General features: G+C 32.7%; 1 protein-coding gene across 1 annotated transcript in view; it reads right to left on the minus strand.

Annotated features, from left to right (window-relative positions):
• Nucleotides 1-10,561, minus strand: part of LOC117789560 (serine-rich adhesin for platelets) — a 46,776-nt gene extending 36,215 nt beyond the window's left edge. Inside the window, exon 1 of the mRNA XM_034628590.1 lies at nt 10,506-10,561. The gene's annotated coding sequence lies outside the window, so the exon portion shown is untranslated. The remainder of the gene's footprint in view (nt 1-10,505) is intronic.
• Nucleotides 10,562-10,884: the final 323 nt, after the last annotated feature.

A 10,884-nucleotide genomic window follows, 5' to 3' on the forward strand; every position in this document is an offset into this window, starting at 1 on the left:
AAAATTCAACACATCATCACGCACGCATACACACACACACTAACACACACACACACACACGCCACATGCTGCTCGACAATTATTTGTGTTGCTGCAACACGGCAAATAAACATTTTTGCTGTTGCCGCTGTTGCCACTTTTGGCTTTGGGTGTGAGTCGCAAGTCATCATAAAAATGAAAATGAAAATGAAATACAAGGCAATATGGATTGTTAAACATGTGTGTTCGCTTGTCAGCGGTATTTTAATATACGAACATATACATATACATATTCTCCAGTGCAGCAGAAAGTTGAATATTAAATGTACGCACATAAGTAGGCAACGATTTCAATATTTACCCTCCATAAGAGATACTTTGCATCGGTATCGAGTACAAGTATCGGCAATAGCAATGAGCTTCTCTCAGGAAGTTTGCTAGTTACCTGCACATTAATATGCCCTTGTTTTCGTTAATATGTGCATTCAATTTGTGGTTTGCTGTGGGTTAACCTGCAAACACCCCGTAAAAATTAAGTGAAGGGTTCACTGATAAAAAGAATTGAATTGTAAAATTAAATATTTGTATATAATATTAACTATTTCTAATTCATATTGAACTGAAAAATATTCGGGAATTTTTGCAATAACTATGTGCATATTTAAAATTAAAGAATATTAAATCAAATATAATATGAATAAATATTTATTACAAAAATTGTTATTCTTTTTGTTACTTAAAATATTAATTCTTTATATTTTATTAAAATAAATGTTGTTCATTTTTAAATTCAATAATATTCATAATCATATAATTTGTATTTTTTTCTTTAAGTAATGTAGAGAAAATATTTTGAATAAACTACCTCAATTAATCTTTACATGTGAGTCTGTCTGCATTGATACGAGATTCTAAAGGTGATGGAGAATCAAACCTTATATTTTGATTTAGATTATTAATATTAACGATTACCATTATTTTACAAATTATAAGACATAAAAGTAGATGCCTGTAACAAACTCTGCTCCAAAAATATACATACCCATAGTTTCTTTTCAAAGTAGCTCAATCAAAGGCACATTCACAGTTTCAGCTCATTATGCATTATTAATTTCGTGCCATTCACAGATACTTTTATATACGGATACATATATATATATTTATTAATATATATTCACGGAAATAATAAAAAAAGAAACTTGCTAGCAGATGTTCAGCAGTTCGTAGCGTTTTAAGTAAACAACTTTCTACCAAACATGGTCTCATAAATCACACATGTGTGTGTATTGTTGTGTGTGTTATGTGTGTGTGTAAATGGCCCTCTTAAACAACTACAACAACAACAACAATACGAGTAGTAACGAAAAACTTTTGCTATATCCTTTGGTCCACATTCTCACGTTGATCACGCCCATATGGCGAACTAATAAAATTCCTTCGGACCAATGGCTTGCAAAGTTTTAATATCAAGCGTAAAAAGGGCAGGAGCAAAACGTAAACAAACAGCCCACAGTTTTTAATTAAAAGAACGCAAATCGAGCTCATTAAAAACTTGCCTGGTCAGCTGTATTTTCAAGGCAAACTGAAAGCTGGCAACTCTGGCAAACTGGCAAATGGCAACAGGGAACTAAGTAAGCTCACAATTTAATTGCATCGCAATATTCGCATGTCAGCGCCGTCAGATGATGCCCTGTCATAATGTCAAATGGATTATACTCGTATGCAAATGCACACAAAGCGACCAGGTTTTCGAACAACATGTGTGTACACTGTACAGTACACTGATCAAAAATGTGCTAGAATCAAGACTTTGCTGTCAGAGATAAAATTTTTGGTCTAAAAAGTGCGTTGAGAATATAAAATTCTTTAAGTTACAAAACACTACTAGGTTTTAAGAACATTTCAGATAAGATTAAGTTTTTATTGATAGTTAAAAAAATTCATTTATATACCGTTGGAAAGTTATCGTGAGAGCTTTTATTTTCTAAAGTAGTCTGTTTAAATTTTTCAGGTGAAAAAAGTTTTTAAATTCACTTTTTTGCGGTTTAAGAGAAATGAACATTTTACATCTTTGTCAAACTTCAATATGTTACCGTCAATAAGACTCCGCGGTTTTTTTTGTATCACACACGGTTTTTTTTTTCTTTTTTTATAAAGAACAGCGATTTTATGTCGTTACCTTAAAATAGGTATTGTCTTTTAAAGCTTTTATTTTAAAAACAAAATATATGGAATAAATTTTTTTTATTTTAGAAGTTGGTCTTTTTTGTCAGTGTACGCAAACGCAGGCCCCGTTGTCGCGGAATTGATCGTTATTATAATGGTTATCCGGAAAACTGTGGCATTTGTTTGCCCATCTCTTTCAGCAACTTTGCAATCGCTCCTCCCAATGTTGACAATGACCCAAAGAACCATGAATTGTTTCGAAAACGAGCCGCGAACTGTAAACAAACGGATACCGAATACCGAATAGTGAATTGGCGAATTGTCACGCCCACTGACTGCATTCTGAATGAGACTGCATATTAATGCATATGTGTGTGTGTGTGAGTGTGTGTGTATGCGGTGTAGGTGACTGTAAATGTTGTTGTTGTTGCTTTTGTGTTATACCCAAACTGTTGGTTTAATTGATAAAATCCAAATAATTACATATTTGTTTAGCAATGCTTTGTTTGCTGTTTAATTTCATGCCGATTGGACTTCTTCTTTATTCAAAAAGACCTCGACAAATTGTTCAATGTGACACTCCAGCTACACTGAGGAAAAATTAATTTAAATCACATTTTATTCAAATAACAAACAAGGGGTAGAAAATATCATTATTATTAGATATCAGAGTTATGATACCTCATTGTTTTCAGAGTAAGTTTGGATTAAATGAAAAATTTTTTAAACAATTTCAAAATCCTTAATTCACAAAATTAAGATTCAGAATTAATTTAGAGGGCAAGCAATGATCAATAAGTCATTTTTCAAAAAAAGTTTTAGTGCTTTGTCAGTTTTAAGAGAAGGGTAAATTTGAAAAACGTACTAAGGATGTTATTATTAGCATATCTTTAGTGTTTTGAGTCCGATCCTGACTAGATTGTTATCAAATCTGTAGTTACTTTTAAAAATTCCATAAAATCAACAGACCAATTGTCCCTAATACATAATTTTCGTCAATGCAAGAACTAAAAACACAAAACATCTTGGGGGCTAAAATGTTTTTGTCAAAAAATCGATGAACCCTAGTACACTTACTTATGTAAGATATGCACGTATGCACATTGCACAAAAATATTTGCAGAACTGAAGGTATCAGGTAACAATGTTCGTCTTGTTGGCCAAACAACAATCGACACTGTGAGAGACGCATCCAAATATTTATTTAGTTATTCTCATTCATGCAAGTAACGTTTGAATAAATAATAATATGACACCAATTATTCTCTTTCTCTTTTTATCACTCCCATTCTCAATTCTCTGTTTTCCATTCTCTGATGAGATTCAGATATTCTAGTGGGACGTTTTGGTGACTGCAAATTTCATAAATTGCAATTGTATAAGATACATTTCATTTATTTATGTGTATTTATGCATACATATGTGGTATATTGTCTAGTTAGTTATGCAGTTGTGTTTCCATATGTATTTACGTATAAAAATATTTATATACGTATACCTATGTATATAAAATACACAATACGAGTGCAAAAGGTGGTCACAATAAACTGTTTGAATTTTATTTTGCATTCGTATAATTACTCCTGTAGATTTTTGGACATGTGGGAAATGCAATTTTTGATTTCCGCTCCTGGGTTTGTTTGACTAACTGTGCGTTTCATTGACTGCTTGCAAATTGATCAATTCAATTTATTTGATAAATTCCAATTAAAAAACAGAAAATACCCCGTAGATTGATATAGATGGAACAGTAAGCTAAAAAATAAAATTCATATTGTCAAAATATCTTGTTTAAAATTGATTCTGAGATCTTTCATTTTCGAAAGCTTGAGCAACTCCAAACTTTCATAACTTTGGCTAAACTAACGTGATTTTCAAGCGGAATGGCATTTTCATCATAATTTGACGTCCATATAAATTCTGCATTTAAATTGTATTAAATTCTTGAAAAATAATATTTTCGGTCTGTTCCGGTCGGTTTCGATATCAATGCTAATGGTCCCCCCTTTGAAATTTTGAAAATTAAAAATTTTAAATCTCAAGTTTTCACTTTTAATCAACTCCTTATATCGTAATTAGTATAAAACAACACATTAAATTTGATTCTGAAAGGTTTCATTTTTTTGTAAAAAATCGTGTGAAATCAATCAAAAAATTTGACTTGTAAAGTTGTTAGGTCAAGGGTTGAACCAACTTCAAACTTCCATAACTTTATCAAAAATGAACCGATTTTCAAACGGAATGGCATTTTGATCATGATTTGGCCTCCAAATTTAATCTGCATTCAAATTTTATTAATTTCGTGTAAAAAGATATTTTCGGTCTGTTCCGGTCGGTTTCGATATCAATGCTAATGGTCCCCCCTTTGAAATTTTGAAAATTGAAAATTTTAATTCTCAAGTTTTCACTTTTAATCAACTCCTTATATCGTAATTAGAATAAAACAACACTTTAAAATCGATTCTGAGAGGTTTCATTTTTTTGTAAAAAATCATGTGAAATCAATCAAAAAATTTGACTTGTAAAGTTGTTAGGTCAAGGGTTGAACCAACTTCAAACTTCCATAACTTTATCAAAAATGAACCGATTTTCAAACGGAATTGCATTTTGATCATGATTTGGCCTCCAAATTCAATCTGCATTCAAATTTTATTAATTTCGTGAAAAAAGAGATTTTCGGTCTGTTCCGGTCGGTTTCGATATCAATGCTAATGGTCCCCCCTTTGAAATTTTGAAAATTGAAAATTTTAATTCTCAAGTTTTCACTTTTAATCAACTCCTTATATCGTAATTAGTATAAAACAACACTTTAAAATCGATTCTGAGAGGTTTCATTTTTTTGTAAAAAATCATGTGAAATCAATCAAAAAATTTGACTTGTAAAGTTGTCAGGTCAAGGGTTGAACCAACTTCAAACTTCCATAACTATATCAAAAGTGAACCGATTTTCAAACGGAATGGCATTTTGATCATGATTTGGCCTCCAAATTCAATCTGCATTCAAATTTTATTAATTTCGTGTAAAAAGATATTTTCGGTCTGCTCCGGTCGGTTTCGATATCAATGCTAATGGTCCCCCCTTTGAAATTTTGAATATTGAAAATTTTAATTCTACATTTTTTATTTTGAATCAACTCCTTTTATCGTAATTGGTATAAAAAAACACTTTAAACTTCATTGTTGCCTTGTTGTTATATTTTGTTACTACAAGAAATCAACTTGTTTACAATTTCATTGTTTGTTTTGTTTTTATAACTCTTTAAGATTAATTATATGAAGTGAACAATTTCATACAACAGTATTTACAATGCCAATGAATACACACACTTACACTAAAACAGCAGCTGTACAGTTAAATTGACTAACATCGCTTGCAGCAACAGCAACAACAACAGCAACAACAACAGTAACCACAGACAAAACCGAAAAACAAAAGGTTTGGCTAAAAGAGTAAATAGACACAAATATTGCATACTATGTATGTACTGTGTCTGTTTTAGAGCTTCTGTGTGTGTATTCAGGTTTGGTTAAAAAGAGTAAATACATGTATTGCATTCTATATATATCTATATGTATGTACTGTGCAAGTGTGTGAAATTGTGTGAGTGTGTCCAGCGGAAGCGTCAAAATGAACGGAAATTGGCTTAAATCTGACAAAAGCAACAATAAGAACAACGCCAACAACAACAACGAGCATAAGAGCAACAACATTCAAATGAAACGTAACTATTGTACTGTACTTTTGTGTACGAGGGCAGTTCCATAAGTAACTGTAAACAATATCTATATATATAAAACTCTTTGTCCTGACTTACTCACTGATTGTGATGGCCATAATTTCTGTAATTTTAATTATTGCAGATTAATCAAACATTTTTCCATTGCCGATAATTATTCCATGGCTGGAAGTTTCGTTGATAGTATTACGACATTTTGTCGCTAGTCATTTGTGTGTTGTTATTGTACGTTTTGAAAGGACTGTGGCATTAACTGTCGCACGATATGAGCTTAAAATTGATTCAGCGGATATGCAATGCATCGTACGTTCCGTTGTTGTTTATTGGGGGTGGTACCGGTGGTGGTACCTTCACCGGTAGCGGTACCGAACCGATGCAAACGGAGCTCTGAGCCATGTGTCTGGGTTCCGTTCTTCCGGTGGGCATCATTTGCACAAAAATTGCAAAATTCTCGCTGGTCATCCGGACAATGCTGGCACAAAGTTAAATGGTATTTTAGTTACGGTAAAAGTGGTCAGCAGTGAAGGCTTTAAGTTGTCAACAAGTTTGCTTTAAAGGGGCGATTTTCGTTTAGTCCTTGTCAGCATTGTCAGTTCAGTTCCATAGACATTTGCGTATACGTGATATTTGCAGTGCTACATTTTGAATACATACAATGTTGAGCTTAGATTGTTTGTTTTAAACTCTACTGCCATTGGCTATTAAATTCAATTTTAACTAAGGACTTTTCGATGTTGCTGTCATGAAAATTGAATAAATTTTAAAATGAATAACCTATTTGACTTACGTCTAATGGAATCAGTGTTTAAATGCATTGTAACAAAATCAAGCTTACTCCTATTTTTGGCATTTATTAAATGGATTTTCAGCTTTGTGACAGAATTAATAAATTCATTAAAATTTCTATTAAACTAATTTCCGGCAAGCAAAAGTTAGTCAAGAAATCGTTTTTACAAAATCAATAACATTCGCAATTTTTCACTCAAAATATGTATAAATATAATTGATTTTTTATTGCATATTTATTATTGTCTACGGTACATAGAAAAGGTTAAAAAAGAAAATTTATTTTATACGAATTTTAGTCTTTTTTAAAATAAAAGAACAAATAAGTGCATGCTTATTTTGTCGAAACCACTTTTTTGCGTGGACAAACACTGACTAACTTTCGTTTTTTATGCTATTTAACATTACATGTTTATTTGTTGCACTCGCCAAAACTCATACACATCCCCGAACACTTACACATACATATATAGAAGCACTTCTCCGATGGCTCTGTCTGTCTGTCTGTCCCTGTCGTTGTCTCACTCTGTTTCTATTTCTGACTGTTCTATTTTACCTCGCTGGTAACTGTTTCATGTACTTGAGTAACAGCGACTACCTGTCGACCCAGTCCACTAGCCTCCTTATGCTTGTGTATCATGTATATGTCAATAATAATACCCTGTATTTGTAGTATGACATTTGCTTAACAACTCTTGAAATTACGTTATTTTGCAGTAGAATTTAGAAAACCAAAATTAGGAATTATGTAATTAGGCAAAAATTAGGTAGAAAATTTAAACTTCCCATTTTTTGTACTGCGAATATTTTTCTTAGCTGTGTATTGCAGTTCGAACTTTGCAAACTCCGTCTTATCGTACGATGAATTCGTTTTAGCTATGTTGTGTCAAAATTTCAGACTTGTACGACTTATGGCTTTGGCTGCGCAATGATCAGTCAGTCAGTCAGATATTACAAAGATGTTTATGTGCATAGCTTCTTGATTTATAAAGTTTAACATCTTTATAAAATTACATATTGGACATATTGATACAGAGTATCTCATAGTAAATCATTCAGAGTATTGCACTTTTTATCTGTTTTATATGCAAATAAGCACAGTATTTTGCTAGCTTGTTTGTAACATTGTCGCTTGGCCCGCTGTTTGTCAATGACTTGTTGATTTTACAACTTTTCCAATTGAATAAGCTCAGGCGCACAAGCCAGCAAATGTTTGCCCAGAATATGGAGTGTGGATAATTTAATTCAACATTTTCAATTATGCTTGAAAATTGCATGGCTTGAATATCAGAGTTGTTGTGTATGTTGCTTGTTGTTTGTTGCACGCATCGTATAAGCTGCAAATAGCACTTAAGTTGCACGGCAGACAAATGCCAACGACATATGCCACTTTTGACAAATATGCGTCAAAATATCATTGCTTTTTACCCCATTCCGATTCCGAATCCAACTGGCAACTGGCGTGCAACTTCAAAGGATTGCAAATCAAGCGAGGCACGTACTTGAGCCGGAATTGAAAAGTCCATGGGATATCATCTTCATGGAGGATGTAATCATTTTGTAGGGTGCGTAACCTACAGTCACAGTCAGCTTGGGTAGTGAAAATGGTTAGGCAAATAAATATTGAGCATGGCGACGACGTTGTCGTCTTTGTCGCTATGGAGTCTTGGAGCCATCCTAGATGGTGAGACTGTTATTGTGTTTGTCCTAAAAATATCCCAGAAATTGCTTGGCTCTAGATTTGTTTACACAAAGGCAGCAAGCAGGCAGCACGTTTGAAAATTGGGAAAAGTGGAAGATGAGCTAAACAAAATAAGTATATATGTATGTCTGTATGTAGTACAAATACTTATATGTATATTTACTGCAAATATATGCATTAGGGTAAACCGATTTGTAAGAGCCGAAAAATTTTAAAAATGGTTACCCAAATTTGTATTCTACGTTCAATTCTAAGATGCTTCCACCAAGAAACCGTAGTTCTAAAATCAAATCCTGACCATCACTTTTTAAGTTGAAAAATTATTTTGTTTCATATATTTTTTAATTCATAAGCATATCTTTAGTGTTATTAGTGCGATCCTGACAAGATTGGAAACTTAACTCTTGTTAGGACCAGTACAAAGAATCAAAGAAATTATTGTCCTTAAATCATCATCATTTTCGCCCATGCATGGACTAAAAATACAAAGTTTTTAAAAAATCGAAAAGTGGCGACTAGAAATTGATTTTAGAGCTATGGTGTCTTGATGAAATCATCTTAGAATTGAGCGTAGATTACAAATTAAGGTTACCATTTTTTGTGAAAAAAATCGAAGCACCCTAATATGTATGTTTATGTACAGCAATGAATTTCTCGTTCCCCATGACAGTATGACAGGCGGCGTCAGTTGTCAGTTATTCTCTCGCGGTTGCTACAAATGTTGTTGCTAGTTGTTGTTGTTGCCTGTTGTTGCCTGTTGTTGTTGTCAACCAGCTTTTGGCAGCGTCTGACACTTGACACTTAATGTGCATCATTGCGCAGCTGACAATTTCAAGCTATTTCCGTTGTGTCAGCCAAGCAGCTACTCGAAAGCTGCAACTTTCAACTTGCAACTCGCTTCCTCTGTTGAAACTTGCCAAACTTAAAGTTCAGCATGACTGTAAAAGAAATCAAATAACAAGTTGCAACTGCAACTGCAGTTGGCAGAATAGAAGGTTATCAAGAATGCGGTGGCAATGTATCTGACATTTTTATGAGCAGCTGCAAAAAATACACTGAGTGAAAAAAGTGCACGGAAATTTTAATATTTTACTTTGATTGAACTATTTTTCTCTACGATTTAGCGTTTCATGTAGACTTAGTTGATATAAAGTTTCTGTTTGGTTTCTGTTTGACTTAAAGATCTGTTCGTGTCAATTTTAAAATGCGAAAGTCTTAAAGTAAATACAAATAATGTTAACTTGAATATTTTTACGAAATATTTATATAAACTTCATTAACGTTTTATTTTAACTTGAATGAAATATTAAAAAAATATATATGGGACATGTTCAACTTGAATGCAATTTAATTAATTTTCCGTATTTTTAAAATAAAAATTTTTTAATACGGTATTATTGATTTGAAGTGTTTTTTCCTTGGTTTTCCTATTTCATATGATTGTTATATTTAATCTTAATAAGTTTTCTTTTTAAATCTAATATAAAAAAATACAGTTGTAATAGTTTATACTATTCCTTATTTTCTGTCAGTGTACTATTTTTTTTTTTCATTTGTTGTCTTGTTTTGCACAAAATTTGTTGTGCGTGAAAGGTTGCGTGTATAGATCTACTTCAAGTTGATGTAACTAGTTGTTGTTGTTGATGACAAAGACCAAAGAAAACAATGCAAAAATGGTTCGCTTCGGGACATTTGATATTTCTCTCGCCAGTGAAATAAGTTGATCAATGCCAATTGAATTGTGCGACAAACCCGAAAACTTTCTCAAGTCTGCTTTTTTGTTCGTTGCAAGTAACTTTGTTTTTTTTTGGTTTTTTTTTGGCATAAACAGGTGCAGATGCACTTGAATGCAGTGGACTAACGTTCACTCAAAAGGCACTCAAAAGGCAAAACAGCTGTTGGTAATTTACTGCTGGCGGTCCCAGAATGGCGCGTCTTTCAAAAACTTTGAACTGCAGTCCCTATGGCAATGGTTCAACTCGGCAACTTTCAATTAAGCTTAAAAGGACACAAGTTTATAGTGGCACACAATTGTGCTACGTCCTGCCATTGCAATGCCTAGCATATTTCAATAAGTTTTCAAAAACTCTGGTCCGTACACTAAAACAACATAATTCATACTTATAGTAACTCACCCAAACAGTTTCCTGGCACCCACGGCGCGGTAGGCCAAAAAGGACACTTTCTACACTGCAAAATAGCAAAAAGAGAAAAATATAATCACATTAGCTTTCGTATAGAATTTACAGCTAGCGAGTTTGTGTTCGTGTGTGCACTGAAAAAAAATCACGGACATTCATCTAACATATCTTCTTCTTTTTTGCAAATTTCCATTTTAAGACCAATTTACTAATAGCAAAAATGATTAATATAATATTAATAAAATTCTATTATTCTTGTTCTCATATTTGTAGTCTTGAAAAAATATTATTGTTTGATTTTATTTATAAAAACTTGACCTTGCTTGCAAATTACTTTTAGAATTTTATATTCTCGACGCATTTTTTAGACCAA

Source organism: Drosophila innubila (genome assembly GCF_004354385.1).
Source record: "Drosophila innubila isolate TH190305 chromosome 3R unlocalized genomic scaffold, UK_Dinn_1.0 2_E_3R, whole genome shotgun sequence".
In the NCBI taxonomy this organism is placed as follows: Eukaryota; Metazoa; Arthropoda; class Insecta; order Diptera; family Drosophilidae; genus Drosophila; species Drosophila innubila.